Below are 15,131 nucleotides of genomic sequence, written 5' to 3'. Positions count from 1 at the left end.
GGTGCACATACATCCTGGCACATTTCTCTCAGAGATACGACCAAGTGGATTTAAGCTGCTTCTTTGCTATTACTCACATTTTGATAATAGAATTTTTTAATTCAATTTTATTGGGATATATTTACATACCATATAATCATCCATGGTGTACAATCAATTGTTCCCAGTGCCATCATATAGTTGTGCATTCATCACCCCAATCTATGTTTTGAACATTTTCCTTGTACTTGAAAAAGTGAAAATAAGAATAAAAAATAGAAGTAAAGAAGAACACCCCCAAAATCCCCCCCCCATTATTCATTTAGTTTTTGTCCTCATTTTTCTACTCATCCATCCATACACTGGATAAAGGGAGTGTGATCCACAAGGCTTTCACAATCATGCTGTCACCCCTTGTAAGCTACATTGCTATACAATCGTCTTCAAGAGTCAAGGCTACTGGGTTGCAGTTTGATAGTTTCAGGTATTTACTTCTAGCTACTCCAATACACTAAAACCTGAAAGGGTTATCTATATAGTGCATAAGAATGTCCACCAGAGTGACCTCTCAGCTCCATTTGGAATCCCTCAGCCACTGAAACTTCATTTTGTTTCATTTCACATCCCCCTTTTGGTCAAGATGTTCTCAATCCCATGATGTTGGGTCCAGATTCTTGATGATAGAATTTTAACACTAGAAGGAATCTAAGGGACTATTGAACCCAAAACCATCAAGATGAGAAAACTTGAGGTGCAGAGGAGTGAAGTAACTTGTCCACTTCAGTACAAAAGTGACAGGCATCCCCACTTCCATGCTACTCCTTTGTCTGGGCAGAGCTCCAGCCTTCTCACTCTCTTCTGAATTTCCTCCTCCCTGCTGGCTCCTTCTCAGTTTCCTTTGTGGATTCATCTTCATTTCCAGCCACCACTTCTCTAAGTACCTCCACAGTTCCATCCTTCAATCTCTTCTCATACAGACATGCTCAAGGAATATTCATGTGGATGACGGTAGTTATCTGATCTCCATGGGTAAATCTCAAGCATTCCAGCTCAGCTTTGCTCACCTTCCCAGACCTATACTGCCAATGCCAATTGGAGGGCTTCCTCTGGGCCACCTCGTTATTCAATGTGCCCACTCAGACATGCTCCTCTCCCATATGTACTACCTCAGCCAGTTTACTCCACCATTCCAGCCTTTGTCCCAAAGCAAAAACTGGGAAATATTTCTTGAATCCTCTCCTACATATACCCACACCACACACAACCTTCCCCCCAACACACACATCAACTCAATGTTACCAGTTTTCCTCCTAAGCCCCACTGGAGTCCACCTTCTCTTCTCCACCACTGTTTCCTTGAGTCAAGCTTTTCTCCCCTCTAACTTCCTATTAAAAATCACTTCTTGATGATAGACTATTCCTAAGCCACACGGCCCTGGCAATGCTCTCCCTTCCCACTTTTGTTAAATATAATGATAAGCAGATTCACGAGATTTAGTTAGCAACTCAGAAGAACTCATCAAAAGAAGTGGAGAATTCTCCTAGTATCACCACTCTGGTAGGTTGACTTTTGTAGCCAAGAATCTTAATTGTAATCCATTCATGTGGGTGTAAATAGGACCTTTTGAAGATGTTATTGTTAGTTAAGGTGTAGCCAACTGAATCAGGATGGGTCTTAATCCTATCACTGGAGGAGAACACAGAGGAAGAAAGCCATGGAAGAAGCAAGTAGCTGGAAGTCAGCAGGGCCCTGAAGGAAAGCGGAAGATGCCGCCATGTGCATTGCCTTGTGATGGAAAATTCAAGGACCAAGGATCATCAGCCACAGGCCCCAGAACCCCCAGTCTTCAGGGAGAAAGTGTCTCCTTGCTGATGCCTCAATTTTGAAATTCTCTTAGCCTCAAAACTATGAGCCAATAAATTCCTTCTGTTGAGCCAACCCATTGTATGGTATTTGTTTTAGCAGCTGCGAAACTAAGACAATCACCTCCAGAGATTACAAGCTTCAGGAGGAGAAAATGTCCTAAGGTCACTGCACCACCAAGCCAAATTTTCAGAGCTACAGCGTGAACTGGTGACGATCTGTTTCCACAAAGATAGTCCCATCACACCTCACATTGCATGATTGTCATTTGTGATAATAGCACATAATTTACACTCATTCTTTTGTTAATAGTATAATAATTTTAATGTATTAAAAATCTGGAAATGACACTTTCATTGTAACTCACAAGTTTTAATACTTAGTATTTTCACTATCATAACTTTTTTAAGCTTCTCTTACTTCAAAATCCTGTTTGAGGTCTATTTTAAGTATATAGTTTGAGCAACCACTGATGTGTTTTCAGACACTATAGTTTTGCCTTTTATAGAATTTTATATACATGGGATCACACAATATGTAGTTAAGTATGATGATTTAAGAATGAGCCTTGTTGTGTGTATCTGTAGTTTATTAGTTTTTATTGCTTTTATTATTATCCATTATATGAATAGATCACAATTCATTCTTCCATTCACCAGTTGATAGATATTTGGGTTGTTTCCAGTTTAAATTAAAGTAATGCTGATGTGAATATTCACATGTAAGTAGATATGTGCACTGTCATGGGTAAAAACCTAGAATTGCTGAGTCATGTCATGGGTATATGTTTATCTTTATAAAAAACTCCCAAACTGCTTTCCAAAATGTCTGTACCATTTTCCCACAAGCAACATATGGGAGTTTCAGTTGCTCCACACCCTTGTCAACACTTGGTATTATCAGGTTTTTTTTTTTTAATTTTGGCTATTCTAGAGTGTAGCTAATGCTTTTCATATTCATGAAGCAATTTTTCTTGTGTTATTGGTCATTTATGTAACTTCTTACATTAAATGTCTGTTAAAATCCTTTGCTCATTTTAAAAATAAACGGGTTTTCTTATTTTTCAGTTGTAAAAGTTTTACATATATGTTTATGTATTCTGGATAAAAGTCATTCTTCAGATACATTTTTCATAAGTGTTTACTCCAGTCTAAAAGTTGCCATTTTATTTTCTTATTTTAAAGAAAAGCAGTTTTAAATTTCAATGAATTCCAACTCATCTCTTAATTGCTTCCATGGTTCATGTTTTCTTGGGTCCTAGTTACAAAATCATTGCCTACCTCAACATCACAAAGATTTTCTATGTTTCCTTTTGAATGTTTTATGGCTTTTGTGTTTAGGTCTATGATCCATTTAGTATTAAGAGCCGTGAATGATGTAAGGGAGGCATCTAGGTGAGTTGGATATTTTTCTTTTTTAATACACTTATCCAATTTCTTTAGCAGCATTTTTTGAAATGAATGTGCTTCTCCCTTGAACTTACTCAAAACCTTTGTCAAAAATCAACTGGACATTTAACTGTGGGTCAATTCCATGTTCTGTCATATGATCTTTACATTTACCCTTTAACCAATAGCACACTGCTTTGGTTACTGTGGTTTTATAAAAAGTCTTGAAATGAGGTGGTGTGAATTCTCCAAATTTGTTCTTTTTTAAAATGTTTTTGTCTATTCTAGCCTTTGTTTCTATATAAATTTTAGAATCATCCCTTTACAATTTCTACGCAAAGGCTGCCCTGGGTTTGATTAGAATTGCATTAAATATATTGACCCATTTGAGGACAACTTTCATCTCAACTGTCATGTGTTCTGTGTATAAACTGATATGATGGTTAGATTCATGTGTCAACTTGGCCAGGTGATGGTGTCCAGGTGTCTGGGCGAGCAAGCACTGGCCTAACCATTACTGCAAAGACATTTGTGACTGGTTAATAAACCAGAAGTCTGGTTTATTAAATCATCAATTGACTGCACCTGTGACTGACTACATCAATGAAGGGCGAGTCCTCCGCAATGAGGGAATTCAATTAGCTGAATTTAATCCAATCAGTTGAAGACTTTTAAGGAAGAGAGAGCGAGCACCTTCCTTTCTTCTTTGGCTAGCCAGTGAAGTGTTTCTTGGGGAGTCCATCGAACACCTTCATCAGAGTTGCCAGTTCGCAGCCTGCCCTACAGAATTTGGACTTGTGCATCCCCACAGCTGCGTGAGACCCTTTTATAAAATCTTATATTTACAGATATCTCTTGTTGATTCTGTTTCCCTAGAGAACCCTAACTAATACAACTGACATGTTTCTCCCTTTCTTTAGGCCATTAATTTCTCTCCACAACATTTTGTAGTCTTCAGTGAACAAGAAGTACAGTTTACGTGCATCTTTTATTCAGTTCATTCCAAGTAATTTTATTTGTGCATTTATAAATGAAGTTGTTTTGTAAGCTGAATTGTCCTTCATTTCAATGTCCAGAAGCTTTTCTTATTCATACTTAGAAGTGTTATCAAATTTTTACAAAGAAGTGCAACCTGGTATTCCGTGACCTTCCTAAAATCACTCCATTTCTGTAGTTTTTTGTAGATACCTTAGGATATTCTGCCTATCTGAACATGTTGAATACAAATAAAGTTAATTTATTCATTCCCAATCTGCATTCATTTTATTTGTTTTTTTCTTGCCTTATGGGACCTCCCATAAATGCTGAATGGACATCCTGGCTGGTTCCTGATCTTAGGTACAAAGTATAAGTCTTTCACTTGGTTGTAAGTTTTTCATAACTTTCTTTTATCATGTTGAGAAAGTTATCCTTTATTCCTAGTTTTCTGAGAGTTTTCATTATTAAAGTTGAATTAAAGAAAATGTTTTTTGGACTCTTTTGAGATAATCATCTGTTTTTCCTCCTTTATTCTATTTATGTGGTGAAATATATGATTGATTTTCAGATATGAAACCAACCTGCATTCCTGATATAAAAAATTGTTCATAATTTATTATTCTTTTTATATATTATAAAATTCAACTTAATTTGTTTTTTGAGGGTTTTTATATTTATGCTCATGCTGGATATTTGTCTCTACTTTCTTTTCTTGTTATTCTTTGTCTGGCTTTAGTATGACAGTTTATTAGCCATATAAATGAGTTGAGAAGGGTTTTTGCCTTGATTTTATTAAAGAGATTTTGTAGGATTAGTATTCGTTCTTCATTAAATTTTGATAGAATTCACTGATGAAGCCATCTGAATCTGGAGATTTCTATTTGGGAAGTTGTTAAATTATGAATTCAATTTCTTTCATTGATATAGGGCAGTTGAGGAGTCTACTTCTTTTTTCTTTAGTTTTGGTAAGTGTGATTTTCAAGAAATATGACAATTTCACTGAACTTGTTATAATAGTCCCTGATATTTCTTTTCACATCTATAGGAATTTAATTGATGCCCCCTCTTTTCTCTGGATATTGGCAATTTCCTTTAGTTTAACTTACTCTTCTTCTACTAACTTGTTAAGATGGAAGCTTAGATAGTATTTTATAGGCATTTCTTCTTTATTTAAGGCAATGAAATGAACTCTCTAGATACTGTTTTAGCTGCATCTCACAACTTTTGATATGTTGTAATTTCATTGTTATTAAGTTTGAATCATTTCTAGTTTCCCTTGTGATTTCTTTTTTGACCAGGGAATTATTTACATGTTGTTTAATTTCCAAATATTAGGATTTTACCAATCTTTCTGTTACTGAGTTGTAATTTAAATATTTGTGATCACAGAACATACTCTGTATGATTTCAATCCTTTAAAACTGATTGAAACTCGTTTTATGTGTCAGCTTATGGTTTATGTTGGTAAGTATTCATTGACACTGAAAAAGAATATGTGTTCTCCCTTTGTTGGGGAAAGTGTTCAACACATGTCATTTAAATCAAGTGGTTTGATAGTCTTGTTCAAGTTCTATGCCCTTACTGAGTTTCTGTCTACTTCTATCAATTACAGAAAAAGAAGTGTTGAAGTATTCAGCAATATTGGGTCTTTTTTACATTTATCCCTTCAGTTCTGACGATTTTGTTTAATATAATTTGGAGCTCTGGTATAAGACACATCTATGTTTATCAGTGTATTTCTTTCTGTTGCATTGACTATTGTAAAATATCCTTCTCTGTTTCTTTGTCTTAAAGTCTATTTTTTTCTGATATTAATATAGCCAATTCATTTTTATTACTCCTAATGTTTTAATAATATATTTTCCCCATTTTTCCCTTTTTCCTTGCAACTTATTTGTGTCTTTGTATTCTAAGTGCATTTCTTATAAACAGCATATAGTTGGGTATTGCTTTTTATCTAGGCTAGTAATTCTGCCTTTTTGATTGGACTTGATCTGAGAATATAACTGAGATAATATCATTTTCTTGTCTTAAAAACCTCATGGGCACTAAAGCAATGTTGTTTTACACATTTATCAATTCTCATTATCTCACCTTCTTTCCATTTAGCATTAATTTAAGCTATACCCTCCACAAAGTGGTAGAACTATTGGGTTCAGCAAAAGGATTGACCCATAAATCTGGTAGCGATAGAAGTCAAATTTATACTTCCCCGTTCATCCATTCCCAATCATTTCTGGTAAACTGGATGAGTCTGGATGTATAGGATCACCTCACCTGATGGGTAGGAAGGAGGATAAAGATGTGAACCTTAATTTATACAAGAAAAGAAAGTTGACAACCATCATGCCCTTATGAATTTAGAGAATTCTATTAAAAGGCATTGTTATTTTGTCTTGGTTAGCAAAAGAAATTGTAGGTGCAATCTGGGTCCCTTTTATAAGATCAAGCAAAGAAATAGAAAAATTTTGAGAAGTAGGGAAGACATTTATGTAAACTACAATATTCTTTTTCAACCCTCTTCTCTATCTTTTTCAATATACCGCAGCAATTAATCTGATAAGATCTACCTTGATGTCACATGTATGAATTTTAACACACATTTGTTTAGTCATGAAAGCCATCCCTTTAATCTACCCTCCCCAATTTAGTAAGCAAGCGTTTTATTTGACTATTCTGGTTTTCTAATAATCCACTGCCCTTTGGATGGTTTAAATATGATGTCTATTGTATATGAAAATTTTTAACCCATTATTTCGTTGCACCCTCAATAAAATGTATTACTTGACATGAAAACATTTAAGCAGAGGCTCTAAATTGAAATAATATTTTCCATTCCAATCTCTTGATGTTATTAGATGTTATTAAAAGTATGTCATTACCACATATGCTAATCCAAATCAAGAATAAGAGTCAATCATGTTCAAAACCCATCCATATCTTTCTAGGGCCATGGACAATGGGCCAATGCAGTCCACCTGCCTTCCTGGATCTCTCAGTATATAGCCTATATCAGCCTTTGTCTAAAGTTAATCTGTGGACACACAGAACAAATTTTAGTTCCATTTTGAACCTGACGGGCTGTCAGTGGGATTTGCCTTTCTTCTGCCCATTGTTGCATTGCTTAAAAGTGCTGTGATCTCCCCTTTGTCTAGTTTATGGATGGATGAGTAGAAAAACGGGGGAAGGAAACAAACAAACAGACAAAGGCACCCAGTATTCTTTTTTACTTTAATTGCTCTTTTTCACTTTAATTTTTATTCTTGTTTTTCTTGTGTGTGTGGTAATGAAGGTGTCAGGGATTGATTTTGGTGATGAATGTACAACTATGTAATGGTACTGTGAACAACTGAATGTACAATTTGCTTTGCATGACTGCGTGGTATGTGAATATATCTCAATAAAATGAATATATTAAGAAAAAGTGCTGTGATCACTCATCTCATGTACTCAGAGGTGTCCAGTGAGGACTACAATATTCATTTGTTGACTCCAGTGTCCTTCTGAAGGTTTTGTTGTTGGGCATCAACATGCCTGATTTTGATTTGTCCCTTTTCATATCTGTATTAATCTATAGTTGTACAACAAATTGCCACCAAACAGTTAAAAACAGATATTCACTATCTCACATAGTTTCTGAGAATAAGGAATTCAGGAGCAACTTACGTGGGTAGTTCTGGCTTAGGGCCTCTCATGAAGTTGCAGTCAAGCTATGGACCACAGCTGCAGTCACCTGAAAGCTTGAATGGGTTTGGTGGACCTGCTTCCAACCTCACTAGCACGGCTGTTGGCAAAAGCCTTCAGTTTCTCGCCACCTCAAAATAAAGCTGCCTACAACATTGAACTAGTTTTCCCCAGAGTGAGTTATCCAAGAGAGAGCAAGAGAGTGTGAGAGAAACCAAGGCAGAGTCAGTGTCTTGTATAATCTAATCTTGGGAGTGATACATCTTCACTTCTGCCATATTCTATTGTTCACAAAGACCATTTCTGAAATGACATGGAAGGGGACTACACAAGGTTGTAAATAACCAGGAGGTAGAGACTATTTGGCGCCATCTTGGTGGCTGGATACTACAGTGTTGGTCATGATTCTTTTCTGTAACATTGAACCCCTTACCCAGTCTTCTCAGTTTTTTTTTTTTTTTTAATTTTCCAATCTTTAAGGCCCATTTCCCTGGATCATATCACCAACTTATTGGCTGTGGCCCAAGAGTCAATGTAAATCTACAGCACATTGTTAATAACATTTCATTTCTCTGATGCCTTGAGAAACACTACTCTTAATTCTGTCCGTTGGATGGATTGATCTTTCCTTTCTCAGTAATTACCTGGCCATGAGAAGGTAATAATTCAGCTGCCTTCCTGATGAGTGTTGGCCCCACATCTGAGCTACTTTCTATAAACCATGCTGCCTTTTGGCGTCTTCCAATATTAACCATATGGGGATGCTCATTTAGCCATGGGGTTAGATAACTCACCAGAGAGGTTTATGTCGGACCCAAGGTCATAGTTGCCTCTCACTCGTGTATGCAATGGATTCCTTCAGTAGATTCCCCTGCTCATGTTCCTGGATATACCATTCCTTTTTTTATAAGAGAACTCCCCTGTGCAATTCCTTCTATAATAGAGTATTTCTCTTACATAATCCATTACGTGCAGGGCACCTCAGATCTCAAAATAGTTTTATGTCATTTAGTAACAATACACTTTCAATCAGTGCTCAATAACAAGCTAATAACTGTCTCTCAAAAAGAGTATCTCTGGCAGCCACCTCAGGCAATTTCCCAATCCAAAATATTGGATAACCATCACCGGTTGGCAGTCAAGGGCTTTTGTCAAAATCTAGTTAGCCTTTGTCTGCGTTTGTACTGCTGATGCCTTCAATATCATTTATTTGAATTACTTTTAGGGGCTGCTCTAGGAATTACAGCACATTGGAAAGTGTTCTTTCTTCCTCTGTTTTCTGAAACAGTTTGTATAAAAAGTTGGTATTACTTCTTCCTTAAATACTTCATAGAATTCATATGTGAAACTGTTTCCAAGGTTTTCCTTGTAGAATATTTCATATATATATACCTTTATTCTAATAGATATAAAACTACTCAGAGTTTTAAAAATCTTATTGAGTCAATGATGGTGTGTGGTCTACCAGGAATTTGTCCATTTCATCAAAGTTAAGTAATTTATTGGAACAAACTAGCTCACAATATCCACTTATATTCTTTTTAAATCTGTAGAATCTGTAGTGGTATTTTTTCCTTCATTCCTAACATCAGGAATTTGTGATTTGTATCTCTTTATTCTTAATTATTCTTTCCCACAGGTTTATCAAGTTTATTAATCTTTTCAAAGAACTGAGTTTGGGCTGTATTCTATTGTTTCCCTGTTTTCTATCTCATTGATTCCTCTTATCTTTATTATTTCCTTATTTTTAGTTACTTTAGTTTTGATTTGTTCATCTTTTTCAATCTTCTTAAAGAAGAAAATTAGGTCATTGATTTTAAATTTTCCTTTTTTTTAATACAAGCATTTAAAGCTATGTATTTCCCTCCAAGCTCTGCTTTAGCCTCACCCTACAAACTAATTAATATCTAATTAAATTCCATTGCCATCAGAGAATTATTCTATAAAATTTAAGTCTTTTGAAATTTATTGACACTTATTTTATGAGATAGCTCATGTTCAATCTTAGTATTTTTTTAATATTTGAAAAAAAGTATGTTCTATAGTTGTTGGGTATACCATTCTATGAAAATCAATTAGGCCCAATTGGATGATGGTGTGACTGATATTTTATATAGTTGTTTCAATTACTGAGAGAGTTGTTAAAATCTCTGACTGTTGTTTTGCGTTTGTACATTTCTCCTTTTAATTCTGTCAATATTTGCTAAATGTATTTATAAGCTTTATTATTAATCACATACACAGGATTGCTATGTATTCCTTATGTAGTTTCCCTTTTTATCATTATAAAATATCACTCTTTATCTTGGTAATAATCCTTAGTTTGAAATACACCTTGTATAATATAAATATACATACACCAGCTTTCTTATGCTTACAGCTTGCAAGGTATACATTTTCCATTCTTTTCTTTTCTCCCTGTGTCTTTAGAATTAAAGTTTCTTATAAACAACAGATAGCTGGACTTTGCTTTTTTTCCAGTATGATAATCTGTCTTTCAATTGAAGTGTTAATTCAGTAACCTATCAAATTAATATATTGATAACATTGATATAAAAGTAGGACTAATATTTTATTTGTTTTTTTATCTGTTTTTTGTTCCTTAGTCCTTCCTTCCATGAATTATTTTGATATAATTGAATATTTTAAATTATTCTGCTTTAGCTATACCTTTTTATTATTTTAATGGTACTTAAAGGATTACAATATGCATCTGTAACTTATCACAGCCTACTTAATATTGCATTTCTTTACATAAAATATAAAAATCTTACAAAAGTATAACTCCATTCACTAACCCTGTCCTTCCTGCCATTGTGGTCATTTATTTATATTTGCACCTGTTATATGAATCATATATGATGTTACATCTTTTCAATAAATTGTCAATTATCTACTAAAGATATTAAGAGGAAAAAAACAAGAATTCTTTTATTTTTACATATAGATTTACCATGCAGTTGCTCTTCATTCCTTCTTGTATATCCAGGTTTGTATCTGTTACAGTTTTTCTTTAGCCTATAGAGGTTTCTTTAGCATTTCTTGAAGTGCAGGTCTGAGGGTGGTCATTTCTCTCATCTTTCATTTTTCTGTAATTCCTTATTTCACCCTCTTATTGAAGGATATTTTGCTGGATTCTTGATTCTGTTATTTTTACCCTGAATGGTGTTATTTTTGTTCTGGCATGCAATTTAATTACTAGCTCGTCAATTTGTATATGTGGCGGCCACATTCTACACTTTATCAGTGCGCATAATTTTCAGATTTTTGTTTAATCTTAGAGCACATTCTTAGTGTTGGAGCATAATATTTATTCCCCAATTATGGCCCCTCTGGAATTTCAATGGAAATGCTAAAATATTAATCAAATCCTTGTAGCTTGATGTGATTCAAACTTCAAACTTGGCCTTCCTTTTGTTGAGAAGTATCTAAAAGTTCTGTTTAGATTTTTTAACCTTGCTGTTGTTGTTTTCTTTTAGGCTCCTGAGATTCTCCCCCTAAACAGTACAGCCAAGTATGAGGGGAATATATATGAGATTTGTGAGCTCCTCCCTGTGTGGCTTTCTCCTGTTAAGCATTTTCCTTCTCCATCTCCAGTCTCTTTAGCAGGCCTGAACTCCATATTTTGACACATCATGCTCATAAGACTCAGTGCATTTTCCTTCCCTCAAGGTTCAAACATCTTCCAATTTCATCTTGTTTTATTTATTCCTCAGTGGCTTTAGATATTTGTGTTCTTTTCAAAATTTCATCCAGAGTTTATAATTGTTATCTGCAGAACATTATTCTAATAAAAGTATTGTGCCATTTCTGGATCTGGAAATCCATGAACTATGTTTAAATTTTAATTTTTTGGTTTATGGGTTATCAGATCAAATAGGCAATATATATTCAAACCACAAACCTCATGAGGAAAGACCTGTGGTTACAAATTCTCAGGTGTAACTCTAATTGTAAACAGAACTCCAGCTCAGAGAGACAAATTCATTTATCATCTCAGCATGCAATTTTTATTCACTGTTTCACTAATAGTACAGTGTTCCTAGGGTCTGGGCTTCATATCAAAATCTTAAATCTAGAAATAAGCCTTATCTCACCAGCCATGTCTGAATTCTTGTCCCTGGGTGGCCATTAAAACCCAGTCCTTTTGGTTCTTAAAACCAAGAAGTCTTAATAAGATAGGCCAGCTTACAACGTTGATTTTCCAGTGCTTTCTTGGAACACTTTCAGGTCAAACTATCTACTTAATATAACATTTTGATGTCTTATAGGACCTTCAGACAGTATATACATAAAATAAAGTGCCTGTTTTTTTCCATCAACTCTTTCTTTCCTCCAGACTTCTACATCCCAGTAAACAACATCATTATCCATCCAGCTACTCAACTCCTTTCAATTCCACCTCCAAATATATCTAATATATCCACATTGGACTTCAAACACAGAAAGATCCTCTCAGTCTCTTCATTTACTCTTCCATCTCTCTGGAACTTTCTTTAACAGCTCTGCATCTGACTCATTCTATCCATGACATCTGAGCTGAAATGTCAACATTCCAAAGAGACCATCTCTGAAAAATCCTTTAACTCATGTGCTATCCTGCCAGCTAAACTTTATCATAAAATCCTACTTATTCCCTTCATAGCATGCATTAATATCTGAAATTATCTATTTAAAAACTGTTCACCTCTTTATTTTTTGTTCACTCACCAAAATATCAAATTTCTAAAGTCTTTACCACTAAATTCCCAGCTGTTAGCATGCTGCTTGCCACATAGAAGTTGTTCAATAAATGCATCTTGAGGGAAGGAACGCAGGAGAAGAAAAATAAGAATGTTGGGGACAAATCTTCCAATCAAGGCAGAGCCGTCTTGCATGTAAAGAAAAACAAATATGACCAGAGGGATATTAAAAGACGTGTTGACAGCTGAAAGAACAGGCTGTTTTTCTGCAAAATTTGAGAGTTATGGATTCTGCTTGGCTATGAGAAAGACTCCTCTACTTGTGTAGGTGCTTTGGAGCAGGCACTACTGCTGCTCTGAGAAGGTGCAGCAAAGCATAATAGCAAAGAATGAGCCTCATTACAGCCTCCTTAGGGGATGCAGGCAGGAAATCAAAATAGAGAGCTCTCTAACTAGACGGTGCAAGAATAATAGTGGCAACTAAAGCAGCTAAAATGACTAACCACATCTAATTTCTCATAAGAGAAAATAAGTATTTAACATAAGATAAACAAAGAATGACACATAAGCAAAAAACTTTGGTTAATGGTACCAATGGTTGTGTTAAATTAAATTACTAAGAAAAACTTACATAAAATTGGGAAAAGGCAGGAAGAAAAGTAAGGGAGTATATTCCAAATGTAGAAAAAGATCGTCAATGATAAACAATGGCCACTTGACTTTTACATAGGTTGGTTCTGCCAAGAGCCCAATAAATTATAACTCTTCCGATGCCATCCTTGACTCTCTGTGCTTATCCATGTGCTTATTGGGCACAAACACACACCACACTCATGCACAATGAGACCACATCCATTTTTACCTCTTTAATACTGTATTAGTTAGGGTTCTCTAGGGAAACAGAATCAATGAGAGATATCAATGAATCTAAGATTTATAAAAGTGCCTCATGCAACTGTGGGGATGCACAAGTCCAAATTCCATAGGGCAGGCAGCAAACTGGTAACTCCAATGAAGATGTTCGACGAACTCCTCAGGAAACAAACTGGCAACTTCAACGAACTCCTCAAGATACGCTTCGCTGGGCAGCTGAAGAAGTAGTGAAGGTCCTCTATCTGTCTCTCTTAAGTATTCAACTGATTGATTGGATTAAATCCAGCCAACTGCATTCTCTCATTGTGGAAGAAACGCCCTTTGTTGAGTCATCAGTCACAGCTGCAGCCAATTGTCTGATGATTTAATAAACCAGCCTGTTGGTTTATTAACCAGCCACAAATGTCCTTGCAGTAACGGTTAAGCCAGTGCTTGCTTGACCAGACACCTGGGTACCATCACCTGGCCAAGTTGACACATGAACCTAACCATCACAAATACCATGTATTCTTTTCCTCTCACTCTTCTCCCACTGTTACTGCGTTGTCAGATATTCATTACTTCTCACCTGGATTCTTGCAATATCTTCTTAACTTGTCTCCCCACCTACAGTCTAGCTCCCACTCTGCTTCATTGTGCCCTGTGCTGCCAGAGTAATCTTTCTATAGCACACACCTGATTATGTCACTTCTCTACTTGAAATCCTTTGTGGTTTTTCTCAGCCTACTTAAGTGTTCAAAAGTCATTTGGCATACAAAACCATTCTTGATCTGGTTCCAGTCTCAATCCCCTTAATTTCTCCATACGCCCTCTCCACTACAACCAATCAAAATCTTTTAAAGAACTATGAGTAAGTCATGTTTTCCAAGCCTCTCTGCTTTTGTGTACATTATTCTCTATGCCTAGACTGTCATTTCCCCAACCCCTTCTTTAGCTAAATTAGACCTTATTAATTCTTTGAAATTCAACTCAAGCACCATTTCCTCCTAAACTCCCCTAGTATGAATTAGATGTCTCCATTCTGTGCTCCAGTTACATCCATTATGTACCATCTTCATTGATTTAATTGTCTCTGTCTCCCATAAGATTATTGCTGGTAAAGACAATGTTTTATTTGCTTTTCTAGTCTCAGGCTCTGGGCATATAATTATTGCTTAATACATTTTTGTTGAATGGATGAATGAATAAATTAATGACTAAATGACAAGTGATGAATACAGCTCATGAAAAGACACCCATTGGTGTCTCTAGTCACAGGACTTTTGATAATGCCAGAGATGCTTGCTGTGGCCATGACAACAAATGATTAGAATTCTTAGATCATTTGTATAGGATAATTTGTAGCTAGGCATGAAGACATTGCTGAATAAAGGTAAGAGCAGTTGCCTCCAGATAAGAAAAACTGGAACCATGTCCTGATTCCCCAGAAACCCACAGCACATAAGTCATTGCATTATCACACTTCATCCCCCTATTGTGTCATCCACAATGGGGTGATGCTAGTAATGCCTGTTTCCAAGGCCAGTCACGTTGCGAGAGGGAATGTATCATTTTCAAGTTACCAATCACTCCACAAGTTCTAGATATCAAGTATAATGGTTGAAGTTTGCTCTTTTCCATGACTAGAACTTGTGCTGAAAATAGTACAGTTCCACCCTTTGACCACATTGTTTTCATAATCAGA

This window comes from Choloepus didactylus, chromosome 16 (genome assembly GCF_015220235.1).
Source record: "Choloepus didactylus isolate mChoDid1 chromosome 16, mChoDid1.pri, whole genome shotgun sequence".
NCBI lineage: Eukaryota > Metazoa > Chordata > Mammalia > Pilosa > Megalonychidae > Choloepus > Choloepus didactylus.
The sequence above is the reverse complement of the archived record's forward strand: the minus strand, read 5'-3'. Positions refer to the sequence as shown.